The sequence below is a fragment of the Terrapene carolina genome, unplaced genomic scaffold, assembly GCF_002925995.2.
Source record: "Terrapene carolina triunguis isolate 2854851 unplaced genomic scaffold, T_m_triunguis-2.0 Scaffold1006, whole genome shotgun sequence".
NCBI classification, from domain to species: domain Eukaryota; kingdom Metazoa; phylum Chordata; order Testudines; family Emydidae; genus Terrapene; species Terrapene triunguis.
The window spans coordinates 18,305-31,495 of NW_020665357.1; the positions used below are offsets into that span (position 1 = coordinate 18,305).

Here is a 13,191-nt window from a genome sequence, read left to right on the forward strand (position 1 = left end):
AAAGGGAAAGGTACAGAGAAGGGCAACAAAAATGAGTAGGGAAATGGAACAGCTTCCATATGGGGAGAGATTAAAAAGATTGGGATTGTTCATCTTAGAAAAGAGTTGACTAGAGGGGGATATGCTAAAGGTGTGTAAAATCATGAATGGCTGGAGAAAGTCAATAGAGAAGTGTTAATTACCCCTTCACCTAACACAAGAACCAGGGGTCATGCAATGAAATGAATAGGCAGCAAGATTAAAACAAACATCAGGAAGTATTTCTTCACACAGCGCACAGTCAACCTGTGGAACTCCTTGCCAGAGGATGTTGTGAAGGCCAAAAGTATGACTGGATTCAAAAAAGAACTAGATAAGTTCCTGGAGAATAGGTCCATCAATGGCTATTAGCCCGTCAGGGACACAAGCCCGTGTTCTGGGTGTCGCTAAGCCTCTGACTGCCAGAAGCTGGGACTGGATGACGGGGATGGCCCTGTTCTGTTCGTTCTCTCGGAAGCGCTGACAGGATACTGGGCTAGACAGACCATTGGCCTGACTCAGTATGGCCATTCTTATGTTCTTATGTCTAATACAGAAGGGAAAGTCCTGTGTTCTTGTGATGAATCCGCCATGAGTTGTTCTCTGCTTCCTCCAGTCTCTTCAATATATTGCATTAGGTCAGGGATACCGTTATTACTCCTCTCCTTGCAGCAGCATGGCTGAAGGGTGCATTTTATCATCCGCGCCTTGGGTAGAGGTAGATTAAGGCGAAACATGGGCTGGATGAGTCAACAGAACCCTCCACGTAAATCTCTCGGAGCTACCAGACCAGTCTTCCATTCTCCCTTCTAGCCTGCCAGCAGGCTGTAACGTGCAAGATGGACGGGACCAGGGACCCAGGGCTGTGAGGCGCTGGGCACCTCCTGCAATGTTCAGAGCACCCTGCCCTCCCCTCGAAGCCTCCGAAAATTGAAGGCACCCGGCACCTTGCAGATCTGGGCTCAAATCAGCCCATATGTGTCTGTGGGTCAGGGTGAACCAAGGCTGTTTACATCCCTGAGGGACCCAGGGGCCTTAGATTACACCCACCCCGCAGGAAACCAGTTTCCTCTCCCCCTTTATTCCCTGCATAGTTATTCTGATTGGTGAACAGCTCCCACACGCGCCTGCCCCCAACACCTCCTGCAAGCGAGCCGCTCGCTCTAGAGAAGAACAAACTGGTGTGATGATTTATGAGGTGTCTTAGCGCATTGTGCCGCATGACGGCGGAACAAGACTTAACGAGCCGCAGACCTTTAACACAAACAACAGGACGGGATTCGTGCTCTTTCTCCGGTGTCATGGGAAGAGCCTTCACCACCGGCTCGGCCTAATTGGCAGCCAGCAGCCGGGAGACGTCTCTGGGTGAAGGGGGCAGCGGAGAGCCAGGTGCCCTTGTTTTGGCAAATAGTAAATTTGCTGGAAAATGCATTTTGGGGGCATTTCCAAAAGTGGAAACGGTTCATTTCAGCCATTTCAAAATGTCCGTTTGTTTAGGATCATGGCTAATTTTTGATAGCGAGAAAAGGTGAAAACACCTCAAAAGACCCAAAACTAATGGAACAGTTTTATTTTGGGCCTTGTGCCCCAGCCATACAGACAGTCAGTGGATCATTCCTGACACCCCCCCCCCCCCGCCCCTCTTCTGCGGCTCAATGTAGCCACCTAGTCTGGTTTCCCAGCGACCACAGAACCTCAAGTTACGAACACCAGAGTGACGAACTGACTGGTCAACCACACACCTCATTTGGAACCGGAAGTACACAAGCATGCAGCAGCAGAGACCAAAAAAAAAAAGCAAATACCGTGTTAAACATAAACTACTAAAGCGGAAGCAGCATTTTTCTTCTGCATAGTAAAGTTTCCAAGCTGTCTTCGGTCAACGCTCAGCTGTAAACTTTTTCAAGAACAACCATAAAGTTTTGCTCAGAGTTACAAACAACCTCCGTGGCGGAGGTGTTCGAAACGCTGAGGTTCTACCGCTGTTTGCTCAGTCCTGCTTTGCAGGTGTGTGTGACTGGGGGGGGGTGACCACACACTGCGGAGTCCAACACGGTGGGGAAGGATATGAGGGGAGGGGTTGCTGTGGTCAGAGGGGTGGGCCTCAGGCAGGCAAGCTGGGGATATCATGGAAATGCCGCATGAAGGCCGGGGGAAAGAGGGTCCCCTAAAACCTACTGCAGAGCCATCCCTGGACTCTACTGCAGGCAGTACGGTAGTGAGTGGCTGGAGGGGAGGGGAGAAAGGGGCGGATCAGGAGGGGTGGGGAGGCCAAGGGAAAGAGGGGCAATTAACAAAAGGCTGCGGTTTGCCTTTTCTCAGCCTGTGCAGGGAAGAAGGTAAATAAAGCACAGAAATGGTTGAGTTCCCCTGAGATAAACAACGAGCGTTGGACCTGGTCCAACCCTGCCCATCTCCACAGCCAGTGCAGTGCCAGGCCGCCAGCAGTCAATGGGGCACAGAGGGGACAGAACGCCCAAGGAAACTGACCTCCAGCTCTTTGGGTGATGAGTGTGCCAGGTCTCAGCTCCTCGCTAAGGAAAGGGGGATCAAGTGAAAGGGGGTGGCCGGGAGGCAGGAAGCTGGCTGCAGATGATGAGTTAAAGCAAAAGCCAGGCCAGTGGGTGGGGACTGGGGAACCCCAGGAACTGAGCGTGCCAGTTCTCAGCAAGGGAAGCTGCAGGCAGGTGTCCACAGTCAACTCTGGGAATGTCGGGGAGATGTGTTTATAGACAGAGATTCACAACAGAAATGGGAGCAGGGGGGTTCTTGGAAGCCCCGCTGGCTCCATGCACCGAGTGTGTCAATTCTCAGCCGGGGGGAAGGATTCAGAACCAGCTGCAGACCAGATTCCATCTCTGTCTCTCCGAGCCAACCTGCGCCTGATGCACTGCCAGGAAACAAAGGTTTGAAGAGGGATCCTTTCTCTCCTGCCTCTTAGCGCCTCTCAGACCTCTAGAGAATCTCTCCTGAGTGGAATTGAAAAGAACAATCGCTGGAGGGTCTCTTTCTTTCACTCGCTTCTGGTGCCTTTTCTTTGCACTGATCCGTGTGCCGCCTTCTGAGGCGCCGGTATTAGTAGTGGGGAAGCTATTTCTGTGCCTAGGAAATGGCAAATTCTATTTAACTTGCCATTGTTCCCAGCACAATAACAAAGGGAAGGTGTGCGAGAACAAAGTAGCAGGGTAAATAGAAACAGGGAGACGCAGAGCCTTGCCCTCCGCTGCTCGGCACAGGCGTGGGAGCTGGGGAGCTCTGGCATAGGGGGGAGGGGGTTAGCGAGTCCGAGCGCCGCTCAGCTTTTCCACCAGCTTGCTAAGCTCTCTGGACAGAGCCACAGGACGTTTATTGAGGATGGCTGACCCTTGGGAGGCCTGTCCGTGGTTTGGAGACCCCCGTTCACGTGCCCATCTCTTGGAGGGCAGCGCATGGGATGCAGATATCTAAGGGGCAAATCACTCACTGCAGCCACAGATGCATGGGGGAGGAGCAGAGCCACCAAGATCTGAGCACCCCACTCAGCTGGCAGCGTGCAAGGGCAGTCGAGACGCATCCGGTGGATTGCAGGGGGAGGAGAAACTGCATTGATAACTGGGCTGGGCTGCATACCCCTCACAGGTAATGAAAGAGTTAACTAGAGACAGAGCGATCAGGGCCCCTGGCTGCACTGGCAGGTGGGGCAGGCCCCTCTGAAGATGAAGCCCAGCTGGGTGGTGAGCCTAAGGAAAGGGAGGCTGTAGGGAGAGAGGGGAAGAATGCTGGGTCCTTCTCTGCTTGCTAAGGACGGGAGGAGAGGCCTGGAGAGAGGCAGAGGTGCAGCAAGTCTGGGAGAGGCCCTGAAGGAAGGTCAAGGTAGGACGAAATCCAGGGAGCGGTGAGGAGTCAAGGGAGTAGACCTTAGCTGCTCACGGCAGGATCCCTGGACTGGAACCCAGATGAGGGGAAGGATCTGGGTTTCCCTGCTGAGTTTGGAGCTGGGCCTCCAAAGCAGGGCTGCCCAAAGGGGGGGGCAAGTGGGGCAATTGGCCCCAGGCCCCGCAGGGGCCCCCACGAGAATATAGTATTCTATAGTATTGCAACTTTTTTGTATGGAAGGGGCCCCCGAAATTGCTTTGCCCCAGGCCCCCTGAATCCTCTGGGCGGCCCTGCTCCAGAGAGAAAACCCGAGGAGTGAGACCTCGCACAAGAGCGGGGGGACATCCTGCAGAGCCTGAGGAGGGAGGAAGAGTCGGGGGGAGGGAGCCGGGTAGCGGGTGCAGAATTATGTTGATTTGAGTTTTGTTTACTGGACTCTTCGTTTGCCCAGGAAGGGGCAGGAGAGAATGTGAATTGGCTGGAGAGCAAGGTCATCATGAGAAGAGGCTGGGCTGGAGAGGTTGTTGGTGGCACCACCAGGGGGGAGAGCCTGCTACTCCACAGCCAGCCATGAATGGGGCGCATCAGCACGTGACTCCTCTCCAATAACGCTCCAGAACGGATCTGAATTTGGTGTCATGCAGTCCGGCTGATGTAATGCTCCGAGCCGCTAAGGGAGCCGGGTCTTGCTGCTCTCTAGGGGACCACATGTCGGGTACACCTAGATGGCACAACTGTGATTGCCCATTCTTTGCATTCACGGCTAAGGAGCGGTCTTTGGAGTGCTGGAGTTGTAACCCACACACCGCCTGGGTGCGGTGCTCTGTCCTATCTAGTGGCACCGAGACCACGTAGAGATTAATGAGTCGGCTACAGCCTTAGTGAAGAGCCATGTGACCTTTAGCTCATGGAGTAGCGGCTCCTACAGCTTCAGAGATCCCCGGTTCAATCCTAGTGAGGTCTGTCAGACCGATAGCTGGAGCATATAAGACAACTTGTCCCCCAAACGACTCCTTGTCCTGGGAAGTTGCATGGAAATGCAGATGTCACAATGTCTCGTGGATGCTCCAGCAGTGGTGCGTGGTTGTGGAGTGATTCTCACAGAGGGTGAGGCTGTTGGATGGCTGGAGCCTGACAGGCATTAGGAACAGCCCTGGAGGACCAGCAACACTGACAGTCTGTCTTATAACCGCTAACTCCATGGATTAGGAATGGGAAACCCCCAATACCCTCAGTTAGTATCAGAACCCTGAATTTAGCCCTATTGTCATGTCTGGGGGTACTTACAAATAAAAGGATGCCTGTTAATTATCCAACCAAGTAGCTGGAGGACAGAATAGGAGAGTGAGTTGCTGGTCATTTGATTTTTACAGGTTCTTTTATTTAACTGAAAAATTGCCAGGTTTTAGAAAAGCAATTATTTGTTTTTTACTGATTTCCCCCCCCCCACACACACACACCTCAACTTTGGACCACACAAGGACATGAAAACACTCAGGATGTTAAATTAATCCAATCCGTTATATTGGGTAGACCTCGTTTTGGTAGGGTTGCCAGGGCTGGCTTAGACTTGCTGAGGCCCAGGGCCGAAGCTGAAACCCGAGCCCCACCACTTGGGGCCGAAGCCTGAGGGCTTCTGCTCTGGGTGGCGGGGCTTAGGTTACAGGCCCCCTACCTGGGTCTGAAGGTGGGCTTCACTTTTGCCCCTCCCCCCCCACGGGGCGGTGGGGCTTGGGCTTTGGCTGCGGGGCTCGGGTGGACTCAGGCTTCGGTCCCCCCTTCGGACCGCTGGGGTCATGTAGTAATTTTTGTCGTCAGACGGGGGTCGCGGAGCGATGAAGTTTGAAAATCCCTGGGCTAGACTAATTGATTATTAACTTAACTACATCTAAGTGTGACCGTTACTCTATTAAAGTAAGGCAGGGTAGTAGAAGATACACACATGCGAGCATATGCATATGTGTACGAACCATCATGTGCAATTCCTGAAATAAACCACAGCCAGTGGTTTGATATTCAGTACTCAGACTTTTCTCTATTTGCGGGTTTTTTCTGTCCTCCCGTCCCTCCTATTAACCCCAGTATTTACCCAGAAAACATTGACATGATTTTTTTGCACTGATTCTCACCCATTTTTTAATATTTATAATAAGGCCAATAATTTCCTGAATAACAACCGACAATGAAGGGCCTGGCTTACTGGTAATTCCGTTTGCCAGTTCCTTGCCTTCCCCAACAGTACTGGAGTCATGAACAGGCAGCGTTCTGACACCACCTGCTGGTAGCCAGGCAGCAATGATCCCATAAGCCTCCGCCAGATCACCCTCCCTCAGTTAGAACAACTAACTCCAGAAGAAGGCTAGCAAGAGAAATTTTATTAAGCAGCTCATGACAGAGAGGGGAGGAGAGCAGGATGAAGAATGGGAGACTAGGACCAACAGATTTATCAGTAACATTCCCTTGTCCCTCTCTTTTCCCATCCTACAACATCAGCTTCTTGGATAGACTGCTGATGTAGCTAGCAGTATCTGCTGATGGGCAATGCTACGTTACTGGCCCCTAGCAGGGTTCTACAGCCAAAGGGGCAACCTGAGAAGCAGAAAGGCCCTAGCAGACAATGTCATATGACTTGCATGGTTTAATTACGTATCTTGTGATATTTGGTGCTTTTCTTAAAGCCTCAGCTCCTGGAGTCCTGGGATGAGGTGAGACTCTCAGGCATTTTCTTTTTTAAAGAAGAAGACAATAGGCCTTGTTTTCAAGCTTTTCTTGGATGCTGCATAAACGACAGCACTAGCAGACAAATTCAAAGAACCCCATATTGAAATCTCATGATTTTTCAGCCAATCCCATGATTTGGGGGGGGGACTCACGATTTCTGAACGTTTGGGGTTGACGATACTAGGAGGGGGGGTGACGACCATGTCACCACCACCTTACGTACCTTGGGCATGAAGAGGTGACTTCTGTAGCAAGCGACAAGATCAGAAGAAGGCAACTGGCCTGCTCATGAGCTGTGCTAATGCAGTCAAAGACTCAGCTAGCCAGGGTGACTTTAGCAGTAGCTTTGCCCTTGTGGGATCCCTAAAAAAGACAGTTGCTTTGACTTTCTATGTTCTTGAGAAAGACAAAACTTGAGAACATGCCTTGCTGCCATCTTGTCCTAGGAGGGATACCAGGTAACACTTCAGAGAGAGAGGAAGAACAATGGGTTAATTCAGATGGAATTTGGGATTCAAAGATTCAAGGGTGATGAGCACCAAGATATGTACCATAGATAGATGGTTGTGTGTGTGTGGGGTAAATAGATGGATAACAAAACTGAAGAGGAAGCTGTGGGGGAGGGGTTGGGAAACAGCACTCTGGCCCAACTAGGTGCTAATCAGCCTTTACCAACTCTCTGCTAAGTGTCATGGATGCAATGTTGTCAGCCCAAATCTGCAGCCAGCTTGAGATAATAGCACTGAGAGGTGTGAACTGCCCCAGTCATCTCAGTGGGGTGTTAACTCTGAAATGACTCTGTTTTACTATTAGTGTTATTAACCATTTAATGGCTGATCACTTTAGCAAAATTATACAGCTAATGTGCTTAGCCCATCATCCCAGATGGACTCTCATGCTTCCCCAGCTGTCAAAGACCCCAACATCCCCCATATCCAGCATCGAAAACCTCTAGCTTCGCCCCTTCCCCCTCCCTCCACAAGTACTTCTACCATGCATCTATGGCCTGTCAGTACAAAAACCTCTGGCAGATCAAAAATGAAGATGTGCAGAGAGCATAAAATAAATTGAATTGAATAGCAAAGTACTCCCGAGGCTGCTGCCTCGATTGCATTATTCAGGTCCATGTTTAACTCCATAAAAGCCCCCATTTTTTTCATTGAATTAAGGCTGCCACAGGATTTCCTGTCTGTCTCATCAGGGGCGCTGCCGAATCCAGGGATGCTGCTGAAGAATTTAGGTACATCTTTCCCTGAAATATGGCTAAGTGATTCATAGATGGTGACAACCACTATGATCATCTAGTCTGACCTGCTGCACAAGAAGGTAGCTAGTTTCCCTGCGGTGCCATCATAGTTTTCTTAAGTTATTTCATCAGCTTGTAGGGCGTGATCCAAAGCCTCCCTGAGGATCAGACCCTTAGTGCTTAAGGTCCAGTGCTGGATCCTCATTGATGACCTAGGTGCCCTCCCATGGGAACTACAGGGACTAGAAAAACATAGAGCCAGTTAGTCCATGTCTGTAAAATAAAAAGCACAGTCATAAATCCCCAAATCCCTTTTCGGGACAAATAAAGAAATCGGCTTTATTTCGAGCAGATCCGTAGTTCTCTGCTTCGCTGTCAGTTTAGCAATAGAGCAGCAAAACCCTGGAGGGCGTGTGTCATGGTGTCATGGTCCCAGGCTTCAAACTCACAGGCCACGCGGCTTCTGTGATGGCCTCCGCCAAAAAAGAAAAAAAGATCAGACAGACCAAACCGGGATTGGACACTGGATTGTTGAAATGCTGCAAGTAAGAGGTTCTCTCTCCTGAGGTTGGAATCCTGGCTTGGCAGAGCTGAGAGATGCGTCTAAGCGACCACACTTTTAGGTGCTTATTCATCTCCAACATATCCCCCTCTTCGTTACTCCTTCCCAAGCTGACATGGGTTACACAGCTGGAGGCAGAATAACCCTGGCAGAGGCAGGCTTATTGTGAAGCAATTAATCCCTTTAAAAAAAACCCTCTCTCAAGCATCAGATCACAGCACCCCTAGAAGTCAAAAGGTCTGTGCTGTGCAGACCCAGCAGTAATTGGTATAAGGCAGAGGCTTTCTTTCCAGCGGTGACAGAAGAAAGTGCGTCTCTAGCAGCCTTTTCATGCCTCTGCTATAGAGGGACGATGCAATTATCTCTGCAGACGCATTACGATACGGCAAAAAATAGAACCCGCAATGGAAACGGCTTGTCCCCGCTTGTATTCAGCGATCGATGGAAAATTACCTGTTCGTTACGGGGTTTTAGTTAGTTAGTTTATTCATTGACTCTTGCAACATCTAGGTCTGCTGAGGCCCGGACACCTGCCCAAAGGGTGTTTTGTTGACTCAGCGCCCCTGGCCTGGGGGAGTCCTCTCCCCACACATGGTAAAAGAAAGCGAGGGGTTTCTTCAGAAGCAGCTTGCGATGCTGCATTCAGGTAGCTCTTGTTATTATTATAATTTGTATTAAAGGGAGTATTATCAGCCCCCTTTGAGCAATGAGGTACTGAGGCACAGAGAGATAAAGTGACAGGGCCAAGGCCTTAAAGGGGATCAGTAGCAGAGCCGGGCATAGCACTCAGCTCTCCTTCGCTACATCCATCCTTCCTCTCATCAGCTGATTGGCTTGGTGCTCCAAACGCTGCCTGCAGTTTGCAATGAACTAGACCCAGGAGACTGGGAGCCGGGGTCAAAAGCTTTGAAAATCAGGGCCTAAATTTAAGTTCATCTGGACGCGGCGACAGATGAGGGGGAGTGGAGGGAAGGGGATTCAGACGTACTCGCGTTGCTTTGGAAGCAGGCCCCCAATTTCCCTGATCAACAGCCACCCGCCACGACCCGCTTTGAGGAGCGTTGGGCAGGGCAAGAGCCACCGGGCCTTTCCTGCCTCTGTTCATTTGACCTACGCTCCTTTTGTGGGGTCATTCTGCATAGAAAAGAGCCTCAAGGCGGGCACCCCGGCTGGGGTTTCATTCCCATTTGAATGGGAGCGTTTCTTAGCTCCTGATGAATGGCAGCTCCCAGCGGGCGCCAGGCGCGACACAATGAGAGGGAGAGAGACCCAGTCTGAGAAGCACCTTGTGTCCAAGCCCCACCGTTGGGCTACACCCGGGTGGCAGATCTTGAACCCAGATCCCGGTAGTTCTCCCCTCTCCCCCCCCCAGAAGGCATCAGGAATAAAAATAAAGGAGCTGTAACATGCTGGAGGAGGAAGAAAGTAATTGGACGACAGGGCTTAGTGGGGGAACATCCTGACTCCCCCCCCCCCAGCCAGGGGCTGTACCAGTGACTGGCAAAGAACAGCTGAAGGGAACAGGTGAAACCCGGCTACATTCCACTGGAGTCACCTCCCACTGGCTTTGGATCAGGCCCTTGATTTCCAACGATACAGCCGGTGTTTTCCTCTGGAACAGGGACGTGCCACCCTGGGGGAGGTGCGGGCACCCCCTTGAGAGGCTCCACCTTGATCCAAGTGCCCTCTGAGATCAACAGGATGGGCACAGTACAGGCAGCGGCAGTGCAATCTTCCCCTTCCGGCCCATGGAGCCCCCCCACTCCTGGGGCAAGAGGGGGGGGGGATTGCTGCCATGGAGTGCCAGTAGCAATGTGGGGCGCGGGCAGGTGGACGCAGCTGTAATACTGGTGTTTTGTGCTCGGCAGCAGAGGCATCTCCCAAGGGGAGGAGTAGAAGCCACATGAACTGAGTCATTTAAATCTAAACCAGATCTAGAGGCTGGATAATATATAGCAGGGACCAATCCTGCCTGCAAGCTCTGTGGGGCAGGAATTGTCTTTTTGTTTGTACAGCGCCTAGCGCAATGGGGTCCCGCTCCAGGCCCGGACTACCACAATACAGACTTTAACCAATGCACGTGACGTGACCAAGCTCCCATGTCCCTGCAGATGGCCCTGAGCTAACTCCTTCCACCTTAGATCCAAACCCTCCGACGTTGTCAATGGGGGTGCGTGTCTGAGAATCTGAGCCCGGGTAGGGGTCTGAAATCCACAGCGCCTCCCCATTCTCTGTCCTGGGCTGAGCTCAAACCCTGGATCCAGCTGCAGATGTCACAGCTGAGCTCTCTCTAATGGTCTAGGCACCCCCAGCTCCAGTGAGAATCCAGAATCCAACCCTGGATTCCAACGGGGGTGGGGGGGCTCCCTCTTAATTTCAGCGATGCCCAGGATCAAGGAGGCGAGGACTGGTGCTGGGCTCAATCTGCCGGAAGCCCCTTTAGAAATCAGGAGCTCGGGAGTGTGTAGGGGGGCGGGCGGGGAGCGGAATTCGGGGGGGGCGTTACAAACAAAGTGTCTGCTTGGCTAGGTGGTCTGGAGGACCCAGCACGTGAAACCCGTGTGTTGCGTGTACCCCTCGGTGCCTGATCTGCAGAGCATACGAGTCTCTTACAGCCCCCGCTGGGGTAGCTTGGCTCGTTAGTTCAAGCTGTAGTTGCTCATGCCTTTAGTTCTGGAGGACCCCAGTTCAATCCCGGGTAGGGCAGCCTTGAGGGATGCGCCTCCCAACCCCCTGTTGGCAATGAGGCCAAGGAGAGAACGGGCCATAGGGACCAACCCCTCGGGAGTTTATGCTGCCATTAGGTAACTTCCGTGTCTGGACCAGCTGGAGGATCAGGGGATAGTATATGAAAGTCGCCCCACGGTGGCACAGGAGCCAGGGGTGGACCTGTCATGGCCTGCTTTCACCTGAGCGGCTGTTTGCAACGAGCAGCAGCTGCAGAGGCAGATGGCTCTGTTCATCTCTTCCCCCAGGGCGCATGCTGCGCCGGGGTCTGTCAAGCAGAGGCAAGCTCACGCTCAGGCCGTTTGATCATTTCCACATTTAATTAGAAACGTATTCAAACCAGCGAACCCCTCGCTGCGTGTCAGACGCTTCCCCGAAGGCCGGTGCGGTGGAGAGACAATCGCTGTCTAGCGTTTAAAAGGCTGCAGCCGTTCAGTGGAATTCTCACCTTGGGTCCCAGCGCCGGGTAACCTGTAAAATCCCGCTACAAAGTGACACGGACCCGTGTGCCTGAGAAGAGCAAGACCCACCTTGCTGGAGAAGGTACCTTTCCATTGTCCTCTCTTGTAATGCCGGCTGGGGTGGGACTGGAGGAGATGGGAGCTTCCAAAGAGCAGGGACCCCTGCTGGAAGATGACTCTGGCATCTCCTGCAGCGATGCCTCTTGGGAGCAGCTGGCCTTGAAGGAGCTGTGAGCTTTGCATAGCAGGTGCTTGGTGAGTCTCCAAAGCTTAAGCTCTGGGGAAGGTCCCATCTTCCACCATCCAAAGGAAGCAGGCACCTGGCTACCCCAGCCAGAGCGGAGGGGCAGTGCCGTGACCCGGGCTAGGTACTAGGAGCTGAGGCTCTGAAGCGGGGCAGAAGCCAAGTGGACACCGACGTCACCTCCTGGGTAGCTGTGCAGGAGGAGAGATGCGTCCCAGCGGTGGGACGGCCACACCCTCGCTTGTGTCGCTCTTTGTCCTCTCTCCCAAGGTCCAAACGTCTGTCCTCACATCCTGATTCAATAAGCAGAGTGCTGATAAGATCTGACAGTTGTTTCCCTAATGATGGGCCATCTCAGCCAGATAACGTAATTACAAGATTGTCCCGTCAGGGCTGTGAAGTGGAGTCTAAGCAGCTGTTACTGTAATGGGTTGGCTGGGGAGGTTTTGGGAGATGGGGAAGAGGCTCCTATTCTCCTTGCAGATGGGAATGGGGCCTTGTGCTTCTGACCCCTCCCGACACACCCAATTATACCTCCAAAGGGGGTTCCCTACCCCTCTCATGATCTCTAGCAGCGACTAAACCTAACAACTGAGCTGGATGCTATTTAGCACTCAGAAGGCCACACCAGCTTTAGCAAACTCCTCCCCACAGCACCCCCTGCGAGGTAGGTCGGTCAATATCATCCTCCCCATTTTACAGATGGAGAAACTGAGGCACAGAGCGGCAAAGCAACTTGCCCAAGGTCACCCAGCCAGTCAGCAGCAGAGGTGGAGGCAAAGAGCTCGGGTGTCCTGGCACCCAGCACCGCGCTTAGGCCACTAGACCACAGTCCGCGCCCAGCCGGGGTTACAAGCAGCTCTCCGAGCACGGCTCCCTGCTCACCATTCGTTTGCTTTAATTAACTACTAGTCTAAGAAGTCGGGGGTAGGTTTGATCTGTTGTATGTGTGCTCCTGGTGGGACGTACGCGGCAAAGAGCTGAGCTCCGTTTGTGTCCTCCGGGCTCCTTGGCGGGGATGGTGGGGAGAGCCGTGCTAACGTCCCAGTCGGAGTTTCGTCGGCACGTGTAGGATAAATACATCGCCTCCATCCCAGGATAGGAGGAAGAGTGAAAAAGTCGGCGTGGGTTGTGGCAGCAGCCTGCAGCTAAGAGGGAAAGAGGGGATGTAGCAACAGTCTGTAGGAGAGAGAGAGAGAGAGAGAGAGAGAGAAAGAGAGAGACGGAAGATGGCACAGGGCTAGAGGAGAGAGAGGGGGAATGTGACAGCACTCCACTGGTGGAGGTGGGAGAGAGAACACGAATGGGCAGGGGTCCACCGAAGAGACACGGGCGCAGGTGGCTGCCTGTAGGCGAG

The 13,191-nt window shown here is 52.6% G+C and overlaps 1 long non-coding RNA gene across 1 annotated transcript; it reads right to left on the minus strand.

The window, feature by feature from the left end:
* Window positions 1-11,427: 11,427 nt before the first annotated feature.
* Window positions 11,428-13,185, minus strand: LOC113408197. The gene is made up of 2 exons (XR_003370261.1): window positions 12,804-13,185; window positions 11,428-12,127 (listed from the first exon to the last, which is right to left on the minus strand). It is a non-coding gene; the product is annotated as an uncharacterized LOC113408197 (long non-coding RNA).
* Between the last annotated feature and the right edge of the window lie 6 nt (window positions 13,186-13,191).